At 48.2% G+C, this 17080-nt stretch overlaps 1 protein-coding gene and 1 long non-coding RNA gene across 2 annotated transcripts in view; both read left to right on the top strand.

Annotated features, from left to right (window-relative positions):
• LOC141094244 (uncharacterized) overlaps positions 1-17080 on the top strand; it is a 101632-nt gene that overhangs the window by 1320 nt on the left and 83232 nt on the right. The gene's annotated exons all lie outside the window — the stretch shown is intronic.
• On the top strand, positions 1019-4351 carry LOC141094392 (uncharacterized). The gene is made up of 2 exons (XR_012233059.1): positions 1019-1156; positions 4118-4351. It is a non-coding gene; the product is annotated as an uncharacterized lncRNA (long non-coding RNA).

Below are 17080 nucleotides of genomic sequence, written 5' to 3'. Positions count from 1 at the left end.
AAAAACCCTCATCTCATTACTAGTGATAGACATAAAAAAAAACCCCCATGAAATGAAATGGTTAACTGTATGTAAACCATGTGTCATTTCATGTCGGGCAGGGGAATGAATTTACAGAAGCCGGCAAATGTTACAGTGGCTATTCTGCTATGAAGAACTGCATGAATTATATATATATATATGTATTCTATGTGTCTATATCTATTCTTTCCTTTGTGTTTGAAAACCTGTCATTGGGCTCCATTACATGGCCATTTTGCAAGTCTGCGAGAAAATCTGGCGAGACGGATGTCAAACAGATGCTTACATGCGAATAAAATCGGATGAATGAAGAAAAATCGCATCAAAAACGCATCACTGGTCAAGATACCTTTGTGCGATTTCGGACCGATTTTTTATTTGTTGTGTGTGACTCCAGCCATAGGTGTAAAAGTGCTGCTCCTCTGGTTGGATTCTGCACCAATTGTGATAGTTTTTCTTGGCTATTAGCAGAAACCTGTTGTCTTTATGGGTTTTACAGGTTTCTGTTTCCCAGTTAATAGCCGGGTAAAGTCCCCCATAACAAGGACCTCATTATGGGTTGCAGCGTCATCTATCTGCCTTACTAGTAAACTTTCCATGATTTCTGTTATATTTGGGGGTTTGTAACAGACCCCAAAGAGAATTTTGTTACTATTTTTCCCTCCATGTATTTCGACCCATATGGACCCGACATCCTCATTCCCTTCGCTAATATCCTTAAAGTGGACTTTAGACAAGACTTTAAATAAAGACAAACCCCTCCCCCTCTTCTAGTTCTTCCATCTTGTTTGTCAGGCTTCTGACATTTGTGAGCATGCATTTTAGATTTTTGTTTTGCTCCAATCTCCTCCCTGTGGATTGCTTTAGACATTTTCTTACCTCCCTTCTGAGTATGTTGTCTTAAAGAGACACCTACAGTGTTGTAAATGTAGCTGGCGAACAGAAATGGGCACTGTAGCTTTAAGCTGCGGCCCAGTGCATCATGGTCCGTCCTGACGTGACATCACTGCTGCTCCACTTCCTCATTCCAGAGCAGAGCAGGGTGTGCCACGTAGGCAGCGCAGAAGGCCACGCAGACCAGACAAGGCGGCGGGCGGACTGGGCGAGCAGGGTGACTACCGGGAGTCTCTCTCCGGTGAGAAGTGGCTTGGCTCATTGGTGACTGGGGGCAGGGGCCAGCGTCAAACAGGGCTCAGGCAGAAGGGGCCCGCATTCCAACAAGGCCTCGGGCTCCTGGACCCTGTTTGACGCAAGTCTCCAGTCACCACTAACCTCCCCTGGGCCCTGTTGGGTGCGGGACCTCAGTCACCAGTAGCTTCCCCCTGGCCCAGTAACAGCCTCATTGTTGCTACATGTGACAAGTGTCACCCTCAGCTGTGCTACATGTGACAAGTAACACCCTCAGCTCTGCTACATGTGACTTCTCACATGTAGCAGAGCTGAGGCTGTCACTCCTCACATGTAGCAGAGCTGAGGCTGTCACTCCTCACATGTAGCAGAGCTGAGGGTGTCGCTCCTCACATGTAGCAGCTGAGGGTGTCGCTCCTCCCATGTAGCAGAGCTGAGGCTGTCACTCCTCACATGTAGCAGAGCTGAGGGTGTCGCTCCTCACATGTAGCAGAGCTGAGGGTGTCGCTCCTCCCATGTAGCAGAGCTGAGGGTGTCGCTCCTCCCATGTAGCAGAGCTGAGGGTGTCGCTCCTCCCATGTAGCAGAGCTGAGGCTGTCGCTCCTCCCATGTAGCAGAGCTGAGGCTGTCGCTCCTCCCATGTAGCAGAGCTGAGGCTGTCGCTCCTCCCATGTAGCAGAGCTGAGGCTGTCTCTCCTCCCATGTAGCAGAGCTGAGGCTGTCGCTCCTCCCATGTAGCAGAGCTGAGGCTGTCGCTCCTCCCATGTAGCAGGGATGAGGCTGTCGCTCCTCCCATGTAGCAGAGCTGAGGCTGTCGCTCTTCACATGTAGAAGGGCTGAGGCTGTCGCTCCTCCCATGTAGCTGGGCTGAGGCTGTCGCTCCTCCCATGTAGCAGGGATGAGGCTGTCGCTCCTCCAATGTAGCAGGGATGAGGCTGTCGCTCCTCCAATGTAGCAGGGATGAGGCTGTCGCTCCTCCCATGTAGCAGGGATGAGGCTGTCGCTCCTCCCATGTGGCAGGGATGAGGCTGTCGCTCCTCCCATGTGGCAGGGCTGAGGCTGTCGCTCCTCCCATGTGGCAGGGCTGAGGCTGTCGCTCCTCCCATGTGGCAGGGCTGAGGCTGTCGCTCCTCCCATGTGGCAGGGCTGAGGCTGTCGCTCCTCCCATGTGGCAGGGCTGAGGCTGTCGCTCCTCCCATGTGGCAGGGCTGAGGCTGTCGCTCCTCCCATGTGGCAGGGATGAGGCTGTCGCTCCTCCCATGTAGCAGAGCTGAGGCTGTCGCTCCTCCCATGTAGCAGGGATGAGGCTGTCGCTCCTCCCATGTAGCAGAGCTGAGGCTGTCGCTCTTCACATGTAGAAGGGCTGAGGCTGTCGCTCCTCCAATGTAGCAGGGATGAGGCTGTCGCTCCTCCAATGTAGCAGGGATGAGGCTGTCGCTCCTCCCATGTAGCAGGGATGAGGCTGTCGCTCCTCCCATGTGGCAGGGATGAGGCTGTCGCTCCTCCCATGTGGCAGGGCTGAGGCTGTCGCTCCTCCCATGTGGCAGGGCTGAGGCTGTCGCTCCTCCCATGTGGCAGGGCTGAGGCTCTCGCTCCTCCCATGTGGCAGGGCTGAGGCTGTCGCTCCTCCCATGTGGCAGGGCTGAGGCTGTCGCTCCTCCCATGTGGCAGGGCTGAGGCTGTCGCTCCTCCCATGTGGCAGGGATGAGGCTGTCGCTCCTCCCATGTAGCAGAGCTGAGGCTGTCGCTCCTCCCATGTAGCAGGGATGAGGCTGTCGCTCCTCCCATGTAGCAGAGCTGAGGCTGTCGCTCCTCCCATGTAGCTGGGCTGAGGCTGTCGCTCCTCCAATGTAGCAGGGATGAGGCTGTCGCTCCTCCAATGTAGCAGGGATGAGGCTGTCGCTCCTCCCATGTAGCAGGGATGAGGCTGTCGCTCCTCCCATGTGGCAGGGATGAGGCTGTCGCTCCTCCCATGTGGCAGGGATGAGGCTGTCGCTCCTCCCATGTGGCAGGGATGAGGCTGTCGCTCCTCCCATGTGGCAGGGCTGAGGCTCTCGCTCCTCCCATGTGGCAGGGCTGAGGCTGTCGCTCCTCCCATGTGGCAGGGCTGAGGCTGTCGCTCCTCCCATGTGGCAGGGCTGAGGCTGTCGCTCCTCCCATGTGGCAGGGCTGAGGCTGTCGCTCCTCCCATGTGGCAGGGATGAGGCTGTCGCTCCTCCCATGTGGCAGGGATGAGGCTGTCGCTCCTCCCATGTGGCAAGGATGAGGCTGTCGCTCCTCCCATGTGGCAGGGATGAGGCTGTCGCTCCTCCCATGTGGCAGGGATGAGGCTGTCGCTCCTCCCATGTGGCAGGGATGAGGCTGTCGCTCCTCCCATGTGGCAGGGCTGTGGCTGTCGCTCCTCCCATGTGGCAGGGATGAGGCTGTCGCTCCTCCCATGTGGCAGGGATGAGGCTGTCGCTCCTCCCATGTGGCAGGGCTGAGGCTGTCGCTCCTCCCATGTGGCAGGGCTGAGGCTGTCGCTCCTCCCATGTGGCAGGGATGAGGCTGTCGCTCCTCCCATGTGGCAGGGCTGAGGCTGTCGCTCCTCCCATGTGGCAGGGATGAGGCTGTCGCTCCTCCCATGTGGCAGGGATGAGGCTGTCGCTCCTCCCATGTGACAGATGAGGCTGTCGCTCCTCCCATGTGGCAGAGATGAGGCTGTCGCTCCTCCCATGTGTAATTGGTGAGGGTGTGGTGCAGAAGTGGAGTTTTTCCAAGAAAGGGCAGAGGGACTGGGACTGTGGAAGGTTTGTGTGGTGGAGGCAGAGCTAGGGGTGGAGCCTGGGCTGAGTCTCAAGGGGGGCCGTAAATTTTGCCAGTATGGGGCCCCAGAATTCCTAGTGGCAGCCCTACTTCTAGTTGAAGCTATTCTCCCAGGGGAACTGCTGTGGCCTGTATGGAATCCTGACATCATCTTCTCTTCTAGGTCTGTGATTGGGTGGGCTGCTGCGCGGGACTTGTGCGGACTTACAGCCCAAAAGATACACATAGTGACCTTCTCTTGTTAATGCCACTCCTGTATAAAGCTGGACTTCCATGTTTCAAGTGCAGAGTACATTCCCACCTATATGATTGCTGGACTTCTACATTTTAGTGCTGTGTGCGTGCTCATTCTTAATATCGCTGGACTGCCTCATTAAATGCGGTGTGCTTACTCATATACTTTCTGCTGGACTCCTATGTTTAGTGCCTTGTACACACCTGCGTTATATTACTGTTGGACTGGTTATATTAGTGGTTGTGCCCCGCTCTCTTCAGTTACTCTGGACATTCCAATATTGAGCTGTGTTTTCATTACAATTGCAGGAAGTGCTCTGTTAGTTTTGCTTTACTTGCATCTTTCCCAGTAGCGTAGCTACCGGGGGGCTGATGGGGCCCTGCGCTCTGATGGGGCCCACCCGAGCTATGCTATGTAACTATATCGGCGTGCAGATCGCGCTGATACAATTACATGCTGCAGCAGGGAGTGAGTCATGTGACCGCACTTCTGCAGAGGAGAGGGGGATGGGAGGTCACTCACCCAATCCTGGCTGAGCGCGCTCTCCTTGAAAGCTCCCTGCTGCAGAGAAGTCATCAGCTCCAGCAGCAGCCGGGACGCAGGGGGCTCTGCCTCTGCCTGTGAGCTGAGCTCACTGTCTGCTCTGCACTTGATTGCTTCTGACTGAGAGGAGCCTGAAAGCTGAGGAGCATGCTGCTCCAGGACAGCGGACACTGCACACAGCATGGGAATTGATGAGTATATATGTTAATTACTATTTGAAATGTCTAATCTGTTGCTTTGGATATATACATACAACTTACTGCTATTGGGGTGTAATGTTCATTGCATGATGCTCTCCTTACGTGTTACATAGTTTCCAGGCACTTTGCAGCGGTCGCTGATGCACTATATGGCGAGGCTTTGTCTTGGCCTGGGAATTTACTGCACTTTGGGACTGAGAGAAATTCAGGAAAAGTGCAAACTAGAGATCGCACTGCTGGCTGCAGTCATTGAGCTGTGCAGAGAAAGCGGCGCATCTTCCCGGGCAGGCAGAGGAAGGGTTAAACCAGTGTATCACCTTATCTCGCTGTTTGTGCTGGCGTGTAATTATTAACCTACCCGTTACCAGGCTGACAGCGAGTCCTAGAGGATTAGGGGATGTGCACACGTTGTGGATTACCAAACGGATTTTTCCGCGCAGATTTGGCCAAATCCACAGGTAAATCCGCAGGTTAAATGACCGGCGTTTTACCTGCGGATTTTGTGCGGATTTCACCTGCGTTTTTACACCTGCGGATTCCTATAATGGAGCAGGTGTCAAAACACTGCAGATTCCGCACAAAGAATTGACAGCATGTGCACTGTGTTTTTCATTTCTCATAGACTGTACTGTACAACGCAGCAGAAACTGCTGCGGATCCACAGGACCAAATCCACTGTGGATCCGCAGCAGAATCCGCAACGTGTGCACACAGCCTAACTAGTGTTTGCTGCTCCCAGAGTAGAGCTCCTACTGGGAAGTGAAGTCTGGCACTTGTAGTGCCACAGCAGCAGTTAGTGCTTGATGACAAATAGCTGTGGAATAGTGTTTTTCTATACAGTGATTGTTAGTGGCATGGACATGTTACTAGTGTGATATACTATATTAGTATCAGTAATGCAGGTGACTTATTGTTGGAGTGAATCCTACAATGTGGTGAGATACAGGGGGGGGGGAGGGAGGTCACACCGGGACCAGCGCTCTGAGGGGACCCACCCGCAGCACGCCGATGGGGTTACAGTCTGCAGCAGATCAGGCAGAATCGATCACCGTGCTCTGCCACCCGGCTGCTATGGGGCCCCTGAGCAGGCGCTGGGGGCCCCCCAACCGTCATTGCAAGATCAAATGTATCGGCTGGATGTCAATTCAGCTGACCGCATTTATGAGAGAAGGAGCATTACGCTCCCTCTCCCATCATCCCCCTCTCATCAGCTTCTGATGTCACTAGCGCCAACACTGTCAGGGGGTCGCGATGACCGCATTTATGAGAGAAGGAGCATTACGCTCCCTCTCCCATCATCCCCCTCTCATCAGCTTCTGATGTCACTAGCGCCAACACTGTCAGGAGGTCACTACTCGGAGCCTACAGTCCGGAGATGTGCAGGAGCTCGCAGCAGTGAAGAAACCAGGAGAAAAGGTGAGTATTGGATTTATTTTTTATGAGGCTGCCTATGGGGTGCATTATATAAAGGGCTGCATTATTCTATAGGGTCTGCCTATGGGGAGTGCATTATACTATATTGAGGACTATAGTGAGACTTGTCTGACACATTATACTATATGGAGGCCATCTAGTGGGCCATCATACAGTGTGGAGATTACAGTGTTGGCGCTATCAAACAGTTTGGGGAATAATAAGTGGTCAGTATATATACAGTGAGGGGGGATTAGACTGTGTATAAGAGAGCATCATACTGTGTATAGGGGAGCTGTACAGGGGGGAGACTCAGGACTTATTAAATGTAAAGTGGGCACTTATTGTTGTAGGGAACTCAGGTAACTGTGACTGTCAAAGGGGCACAAATGGCGTTATTACTTTCTAGGGGCCAAAATATGGGCACTGTTTTCGAGAGTTGCTTTAGAATTTAGAGGGCACAGAGAACCACACAGCAGGTACAGTTAAAGGGACTCATACAGCAGCAGCGGCTCAGCATTGGGGTATCAGCAGGGTAAGGAGTTTGTGCAGGTAGGGAGTAGTCCCATTGGTGACAGTGCTGAAAATATGAGACATGAAATGAATCTTTGTTGTAATCTCTGCAGACGAGTCCTGGCTGGAAGGAGTTGTCATGTTGGTCTGGGCCAGATGGAAAAGTGAACGATTCCATCAGAAAGAACGTCAGCTGTAAGTCACCATCTGTAACTGTGCTGTGATCTCTTATACGGTATGTTGTGTAGGACAGGTATCTACCACTCACTATATGGCGGTAATATCAATATTGGTCTTTATTTAGAAATTATATTCAGCAACAGCGCGGCCCTCTGCTGAGGTTCTCCTCCACTATTATTGTGCGTCACCGAGTTGTAATCAAGGTTACCTGGTTGGGGGCCCACTCAGAAGTTTCGCCCCCCCCCCCAAACCAAAACCCTAGCTACACCTCTGATCATTCTATATTGTGCTGTTTTCAATACTATTCACCCTGAATCCAATGGCACCATGCAAGTCTCTAGCTGTTTTCCTCCGAGACAGCAGAGAAAGAGAGACAGCGGAAAAACAGCAGCGAGAGACAGCAGAGAGAGAGAGAGTCAGCGGAAACAGACAGCAGAGAGTCAGCGGAAACAGACAGCAGAGAGACAGCAAAGAAAGAGACAGCGGAAAAACAGCAGAGAGACAAATAGCAGAGAGAGAGTGGAGAAACATAGCGGAGGGAGACAGCAGACAGCAGAGAGACAGTGGAGAGACAGCAAAGAGACAGAGAGAGACACATAGCAGAGAGAAACACAGCAGGAAAGAGAGACAGCAGAGAGAGACAACCCCAGAGAGATGAGAGCTGCAGATAGGGGGGGTATTCTGGGGGCTCTGTTTGGAGGAGAATGGGGGTATCATATGGGAGGTATATATGCCTATACAAGAGGAAAGCGTGTGTATGTATATATACAGTATATAATTATATATACAAACAAACAGCATGTTATGGGGAAGGGAGGGGGTTACATGAATTGACCACCCCCGGGTTAGCCCCCCCTTAGTGAGAATTTGGGTAAAAAATGATTACATTCGTTAGATCTTTGTTAGATCCGGTTTGATCAACCAAAACTAACGTTAGATCACCCCTACAAAATGAGATATTTACGATCTTTTCCAGGGGGGGCTAACCCGTAGCTAGCCCCCCCAACTATGAAATTTGCCGTTTTTTGGATGGATTCTGATAGATATTCGTTAGATCCGGTTTGATCAGCAAAAATTAACGTTAGATCTCCTTTCATTCCCGAGATATTGGGGGGGGGCGGTGGGGGGTTAGCCCCCCCTAATTTGAAATTTGCAGTTTTTTGGATGGATTCTGATAGATATTCGTTAGATCCGGTTTGATCAGCAAAAATTAACGTTAGATCTCCTTTCGTTCCTGAGATATTTGGGGTGTCAGGTGGGGGGTTAGGTACGGGTTAGCCCCCCTAATTTGAAATTTGCCATTTTTTGGATGGATTCTGATAGATATTCGTTAGATCCGGTTTGATCAGCAAAAATTAACGTTAGATCTCCTTTTGTTCCCGAGATATTGGGGGTGTCAGGTGGGGGGTTAGGTACGGGTTAGCCCCCCCAACTTTGAAATTTGCTGTTTTTTGGATGGATTCTGATAGATATTCATTAGATCCGGTTTGATCAGCAAAAATTAACGTTAGATCTCCTTTCGTTCCCGAGATATTGGGGGGGGGCGGTGGGGGGTTAGCCCCCCCTAATTTGAAATTTGCAGTTTTTTGGATGGATTCTGATAGATATTCGTTAGATCCGGTTTGATCAGCAAAAATTAACGTTAGATCTCCTTTCGTTCCCGAGATATTGGGGGTGTCAGGTGGGGGGTTAGGTACGGGTTAGCCCCCCCAACTTTGAAATTTGCTGTTTTTTGGATGGATTCTGATAGATATTCGTTAGATCCGGTTTGATCAGCAAAAATTAACGTTAGATCTCCTTTCGTTCCCGAGATATTGGGGGTGTCAGGTGGGGGGTTAGGTACGGGTTAGCCCCCCCTAATTTGAAATTTGCCGTTTTTTGGATGGATTCTGATAGATATTCGTTAGATCCGGTTTGATCAGCAAAAATTAACGTTAGATCTCCTTTCGTTCCCGAGATATTGGGGGTGTCAGGTGGGGGGTTAGGTACGGGTTAGCCCCCCCTAATTTGAAATTTGCCATTTTTTGGATGGATTTTGATAGGTATTCGTTAGATCCGGTTTGATCAGCAAAAATTAACGTTAGATCTCCTTTTGTTCCCGAGATATTGAGGGTGTCAGGTGGGGGGTTAGGTACGGGTTAGCCCCCCCAACTTTGAAATTTGCCGTTTTTTGGATGGATTCTGATAGATATTCGTTAGATCCGGTTTGATCAGCAAAAATTAACGTTAGATCTCCTTTTGTTCCCGAGATATTGGGGGTGTCAGGTGGGGGGTTAGGTACGGGTTAGCCCCCCCAACTTTGAAATTTGCTGTTTTTTGGATGGATTCTGATAGATATTCATTAGATCCGGTTTGATCAGCAAAAATTAACGTTAGATCTCCTTTCGTTCCCGAGATATTGGGGGGGGGCGGTGGGGGGTTAGCCCCCCCTAATTTGAAATTTGCAGTTTTTTGGATGGATTCTGATAGATATTCGTTAGATCCGGTTTGATCAGCAAAAATTAACGTTAGATCTCCTTTCGTTCCCGAGATATTGGGGGTGTCAGGTGGGGGGTTAGGTACGGGTTAGCCCCCCCAACTTTGAAATTTGCTGTTTTTTGGATGGATTCTGATAGATATTCGTTAGATCCGGTTTGATCAGCAAAAATTAACGTTAGATCTCCTTTCGTTCCCGAGATATTGGGGGTGTCAGGTGGGGGGTTAGGTACGGGTTAGCCCCCCCTAATTTGAAATTTGCCGTTTTTTGGATGGATTCTGATAGATATTCGTTAGATCCGGTTTGATCAGCAAAAATTAACGTTAGATCTCCTTTCGTTCCCGAGATATTGGGGGTGTCAGGTGGGGGGTTAGGTACGGGTTAGCCCCCCCTAATTTGAAATTTGCCATTTTTTGGATGGATTTTGATAGATATTCGTTAGATCCGGTTTGATCAGCAAAAATTAACGTTAGATCTCCTTTTGTTCCCGAGATATTGAGGGTGTCAGGTGGGGGGTTAGGTACGGGTTAGCCCCCCCAACTTTGAAATTTGCCGTTTTTTGGATGGATTCTGATAGATATTCGTTAGATCCGGTTTGATCAGCAAAAATTAACGTTAGATCTCCTTTCGTTCCCGAGATATTGGGGGTGTCAGGTGGGGGGTTAGGTACGGGTTAGCCCCCCAACTTTGAAATTTGCCATTTTTTGGATGGATTCTGATAGATATTCGTTAGATCCGGTTTGATCAGCAAAAATTAACGTTAGATCTCCTGTTGTTCCCGAGATAGTTCCGATCTTTTTCTGGGGGGGGGCTAACCCGTAGCTGTCTGAATGCAAAATCCTACAGAGACAAGTAGCGGCTTGGAAAATTCATTGTGGCGGTCTGGACTAGAAATAGGCAAAGCAAATGACCCCAGTAACAGCAAACGTCGCATGTGACCACTGGATATAAGGCCTCTTTCACATGATCTTAGTTTTGTCGTGTAATACGCTGTTTTTCACGCATGTGTATTTCACGATGAAATGTACCCATTGAAACCGATGCGTTTATTCTCATATGCGTTATTTTCACGCATACGCAAATGTGTGTAAAAAAAAAAATAACAATTACAGGATGTTCTATTCTGTAGCATATTACACGATTAGCCCATTAATACAAATCACTGGGCTGCGTGAAATATGACGGGAAATGTGCAGTGACAACGCTGCATTTTTAACGCGCGCAATACGCATATGATCATGTGAAAGAAGCCTAAAAGTAACATAACCACTAGTGCGGTCTGCAGAGCGCCCGTGTAGCTAGTTTCTGCCTATCTATGGTCACTGTATAGGAGTAATATTGGTCTTTGCATGGTGTTTTATTCAGTCACAGTATGGCAGTATTATTTCATTACTACGTTGGTGTAACTCTCATCAGAGTGGGGGCAAGTAGGAAATCTTGCAGTTTTTTCCCAGAACTTGACCCCTGGTAGTAGCTGATCTGTAATCCAATGTGAGCATGTGATGTATGGTGCTGAAGGGGTTCCCCGGGATTTTCCCAGGCTGCAGAACGCTGGTGGGGTGACGTCACCCCCCCAGCGGGAAAGCTCAGGGAATCCTTACAGTGCCACAACAGAGGGATGCCTGTGAGCAGTGCTCCGCTGCAGCGGCATGGGTACTCATGGCCTCCCTTGCTGTCGGCTACCTGTGGGTCTTGTACTGCAGGGCTTGCCTGTGGTTCCCTGGCATTTCCCCGGCATAGGACACTGGAGGGGCGATGTCACCCCGCCAGCAGGAGACACCAAGGAACCCCTGCAGTACCACATTCAGAGTTTAATTTCGGCTCAGACAAAACAGGTGTCATATTTAAGCAGTGTGAACTTAGCCTACGTCAGCAGATAAACGTTGATATGCCTCTATGACTTATCAAAAGTTACCTGAAAGCTAAATACAGGGCAGGAAATGCAACAGGTGGCATAGCGGCGGAACAGAGGAGCGGAGCATGATGGAGCCGATCACACGCTCATCCGCTCCCTAAGCACTGCATGATGCCATTGAAAACCACATGTGGAAAAACCAGGTGGGGCAATGGCTTGAAAACCCACTTAGCTCCTTTTACATTTGCATGTAGTTTTATCAACACCATGTCTCCACTTTTGAGTGATTTTGATCCCACCCTCTGTTTGACCCTGTGTTACCCATTTCTTTGGATGTTCAGCTTCACTTCAGTCATAAGAGCAGGCAGGGGAACACATCCTCGTACAAGTGTGATCACTAAATGTGAAGGTTGGTATTGATTTCCTATGCATGGCATATTTCTATGCTGGAAGGTCTGATCTGCTGTGTGTAATCTGCATGAGTGTGTGTATGGATCTGCTGGTCAGTGTGTGCAGATATGGATGGCGGCAGGAGAATGGATGTACAGAGCTGTGTGTTAGGAAATTAAATCCCACTTTAAGCACATAAGTGCACAATAGGAAAATGTGCCAAGTAGCTGCAAACCCGTCTTTTACTTCAAGCCTCCCCATTACGTTATTTGTGTTGGCCAATTTATTCATATATAGGATATTAGTCATTCACACGAGTGTAGAATGCTTCACTGAAATGCTGAGAACTGGCAGCAGAGCTGGGCTAGTGACCCCATGACCGGCCTAGTCGTGCTATTAGATAGCTGGCATGCGCCTAGTTCCGGGTGCTGCAGCACCCAGACGGCACCTCGGAGTGGAGCGCCACTGGTGTCATTATTCTGTGTGTCTGCAGGACAATACATGTCTGCTGACAGCTGCATAGGGCAGCATTAGGTGGAAGATTCCCTTTAAGCACACCAACATATATAAATCCAAAAGAGAAAGAAGCATGATGCCCACTAAAGAGGCATTCCCAGCCTGATGGGTGTGCAGAGGCATGCCGTCTGAGGCAGCTAACTATCTCATTTGTCTCCTCCTCCAGCTTCTGTGTTCAGATGGCGGACATCATCCAGTATACTTGATGATCTCCCCTGCTGGCACTGTTCACTTCCATGCAGGCTGATGTGCAGATTGCAAGTACACAAGAGTGTGCCAGACGTCAGCGATCCAACCACGTCCAGCTCATGAACCAGAGGAGGTGCCAGAGAAATGATAGTCGGCGGCCTGAAACTGCATTGAAAATTATTAATTCTCTGAGGGGCAGACGACAGGCAGTGCTCTGACCATCAGTGAATGACGGCAAGAATAAGGCTGCTAGCAGCATAATCTCCCCACTACTTTCCCACCCAGTCTTACAATGACATGACGGGACGGTGAAGTAGTGGGGAGACAAAAAATTGTAATGATGGTCCCATTCACTTTGAATCGGACTATCACCTCACCTTTTTTTCTTTCCTGCCATGATGGCAGTCATTGATGGGGAAAAATTGTGAGCATGGACACAGCGTTAAAGAGCACCTGAACCTTTACTCTATATTCTGTCATGCTGTGGCTGATGCCCACAGCATGACAGAAAACTGAGTGCAGCTGCAGCTGTGCTCCAGGCCTCCTGCAGCCCTCCTCCCACCGCCAGAGCCAGAAATCGCTTGACTGATCTGGCAAAATGCTAAATGAGTCAAGGTCCTCGCGCCGGGGGCAGGCAAGGAGTGGCTGCGATGCGGCCACTTCCTGGAATGAAGGCCACACCCCCTGCAACATCACATGATGCAGCAGACTGCTGCGTCACGTGACGTCGACTCTTGGCCCATTCAATGGCTGTGGGTGGGCGGGCTTCAGCGGCGGTGGGCGTTATGCCTAATGACCTGGTTCATCACCAGGTCATTGAAGGTTTCCACTCACCAGATTCGGCGGGGGTAGGGGGTCCCCCGACCAATGCAGCGGCATTGGTGGACAGATGTCCCGCCGCACTGCTGCACATAACTTACTGTCATGCTGTGGCCAGCAGCCAATAATAATTTACAATAAATATTCACGAAAGATGTAGGCTGTATCTGAAGAATAGAAGGACTGAAAATTCCCATGAGTGCAAAGTAACTCAAAGGAAAGAAGAAGAAGAACAGGAACGCCCCGGTGTTGGGGTGTTGGTGTTCTTCTTTGTTTTGTTTGAGTTACTTTGCACTCATGGGAATTTCCAGTCCTTCTCTTCTTCAGATACAGCCTACATCTTTCATGAATATTTATTGTAAATTATTATTGATATTCTATGAGATTAAACATTTGAATAAATTTATATCGAGTCACATTAGTAATTTTCTTTGTTTTTTGTGTAAGTCAAACACCGATAACTCAGGAACTCCGTCTAGATGTTAAAATGTAGGTGTTCTATTTATATTACAGGGATTTGCAGTCCTAAACTTTCAGGTTTTCACTGTTAAATATCTATTTCTGTAAGGTATTACTTTTACTTGTGTTTTTCACTGTACTAATAAGATTTACAGTGGGTAAAAAAAGTATTTAGTCAGTCAGCAATAGTGCAAGTTCCACCACTTAAAAAGATGAGAGGCGTCTGTAATTTACATCATAGGTAGACCTTAACTATGGGAGACAAACTGAGAAAAAAAAATCCAGAAAATCACATTGTCTGTTTTTTTTTCATTTTATTTGCATATTATGGTGGAAAATAAGTGCTTGTTTCTGACCAAATAATCAAGATTTCTGGCTCTCACAGACCTGTAACTTCTTCTTTAAGAGTCTCCTCTTTTCTCCACTCATTACCTGTAGTAATGGCACCTGTTTAAACTTGTTATCAGTATAAAAAGACACCTGTGCACACCCTCAAACAGTCTGACTCCAAACTCCACTATGGTGAAGACCAAAGAGCTGTCAAAGGACACCAGAAACAAAATTGTAGCCCTGCACCAGGCTGGGAAGACTGAATCTGCAATAGCCAACCAGCTTGGAGTGAAGAAATCAACTGTGGGAGCAATAATTAGAAAATGGAAGACATACAAGACCACTGATAATCTCCCTCGATCTGGTGCTCCACGCAAAATCCCACCCCGTGGGGTCAGAATGATCACAAGAACGGTGAGCAAAAATCCCAGAACCACGCGGGGGGACCTAGTGAATGAACTGCAGAGAGCTGGGACCAATGTAACAAGGCCTACCATAAGTAACAGACTACGCCACCATGGACTCAGATCCTGCAGTGCCAGATGTGTCCCACTGCTTAACCCTGTACATGTCCGGGCCCGTCTGAAGTTTGCTAGTGAGCATTTGGATGATCCAGAGGAGTTTTGGGAGAATGTCCTATGGTCTGATGAAACCAAACTGGAACTGTTTGGTAGAAACACAACTTGTCGTGTTTGGAGGAAAAAGAATACTGAGTTGCATCCATCAAACACCATACCTACTGTAAAGCATGGTGGTGGAAACATGCTTTGGGGCTGTTTCTCTGCAAAGGGGCCAGGACGACTGATCCGGGTACATGAAAGAATGAATGGGGCCATGTATCGTGAGATTTTGAGTGCAAACCTCCTTCCATCAGCAAGGGCATTGAAGATGAAACGAGGCTGGGTCTTTCAACATTACAATGATCCAAAGCACACCGCCAGGGCAACGAAGGAGTGGCTTCGTAAGAAGCATTTCAAGGTCCTGGAGTGGCCTAGCCAGTCTCCAGATCTCAACCCTATAGAAAACCTTTGGAGGGAGTTGAAAGTCCGTGTTGCCAAGCGAAAAGCCAAAAACATCACTGCTCTAGAGGAGATCTGCATGGAGGAATGGGCCAACATACCAACAACAGTGTGTGGCAACCTTGTGAAGACTTACAGAAAACGTTTGACCTCTGTCATTGCCAACAAAGGATATATCACAAAGTATTGAGATGAAATTTTGTTTCTGACCAAATACTTATTTTCCACCATAATATGCAAATAAAATGAAAAAAAAAACAGACAATGTGATTTTCTGGATTTTTTTTTCTCAGTTTGTCTCCCATAGTTGAGGTCTACCAATGATGTAAATTACAGACGCCTCTCATCTTTTTAAGTGATGGAACTTGCACTATTGCTGACTGACTGAATACTTTTTTTCCCCACTGTATTTGTTTGATAATTAAATTGATTAAAAATGAGACCACATGAGGAGTTTTTGTTTAGTCTATGTACAGGCTTTTTTAACTCTTGACGACCGCCCATTGACTTTTGCCGACGGGGCCAGCCGGGCCTTATTCCTCCGCCATAGAGTTTTCACGTCGGGCGGGGAATGGCAGCCCCAGCTTGCCCCGTCAACAATCGCAGGAACCCAGCTGTCCTACCGTCAGCTGGGATCCCAACCCCCAAAAATTAAATATTTTAATATTTATTCCACACGGTAAACGCCATAAAAAATAAAAAAAAGCCATAATTTCTATTTTTTTCACTGTTTGAGTCACAAAAAAAGGCATAAAACGTGATTAAAAAAATCGGATATACCCCAAAATGGTCCGAATAAAAGCTACAACTCTTCCCGCAAAAAATGAGGCATCCCACAGCTCCGTAGTCAGACAAATAAAAGCTCTACGGGGCTGCGCATGCGGCGAGACCAAATCCTCTCTCATTATTTAAAAAAAAATCGTTTTACTTTTTAAAAGTAGTAAAAAATAAAAAAAATTACATAAATTTGGTTTCGGTGTATCTGACCTGACACGGAGAATAAAGTTATTCTGCTATTTTTACCGCACAGGAAACTAACTAAAAATAAAACTCAAAAAACATTAGCGTAATTAATTTTTTTAAAATTTTCTCTATCCTAAAAAATAAATAAAAGTTATACAAAACATTATATGCACTCCAAAGTGGTGCCAAGGAAAAATACAACTTGCTAGCTATGCAAAAAACAGGCCCACTGTACTTTGAAATTTGCCGTTTTTTAAATGGATTCTGATAGATATTCGTTAGATCCGTTTGAGCAGCGGCGACTTCGGCGGGGGCCAGTTGTGGGCAGCATCAGGACTTCACTGGCGATGTGTCGCGGCGAGGAAGTGGGGGGGAGTGTGCTGCGATGATTGCGAAGAGGCGGCCTGTAGGCATCATGGGGGACGAAAATGACTCACTGACCGAACTTTCAGATTGTCCCACTCACTCACCACCTCCTCACTTCACTTTCTCTCTGTTGGTCTCCCCCAATTGGACCCCTCCTCTTCTCCATCTACACCTCAGGACCGCTGCTGAACCGGATCTAACGAATATCTATCAGAATCCATCCAAAAAACGGCAAATTTCAAATTAGGGGGGCTAACCCGTACCTAACCCCCCACCTGACACCCCCAATATCTCGGGAACGAAAGGAGATCTAACGTTAATTTTTGCTGATCAAACCGGATCTAACGAATATCTATCAGAATCCATCCAAAAAATGGCAAATTTCAAATTAGGGGGGCTAACCCCCCACTTGACACCCCCAATATCTCGGAAACGAAAGGAGATCTAACGCTAATTTTTGCTGATCAAACCGGATCTAACGAATATCTATCAGAATCCATCCAAAAAACGGCAAATTTCAAATTGGGGGGGCTAACCCGTACCTAACCCCCCACCTGACACCCCAATATCCCGGGAACGAAAGGAGATCTAACGTTAATTTTTGCTGATCAAACCGGATCTAATGAATATCTATCATAATCCATTCAAAAACGGCAAATT

Source organism: Dendrobates tinctorius, unplaced genomic scaffold, assembly GCF_039654945.1.
Source record: "Dendrobates tinctorius isolate UK_male_01 unplaced genomic scaffold, ASM3965494v1 ptg000063l, whole genome shotgun sequence".
Classification (NCBI taxonomy): Eukaryota; Metazoa; Chordata; class Amphibia; order Anura; family Dendrobatidae; genus Dendrobates; species Dendrobates tinctorius.
The sequence above is the reverse complement of the archived record's forward strand: the minus strand, read 5'-3'. Positions and strand labels throughout refer to the sequence as shown.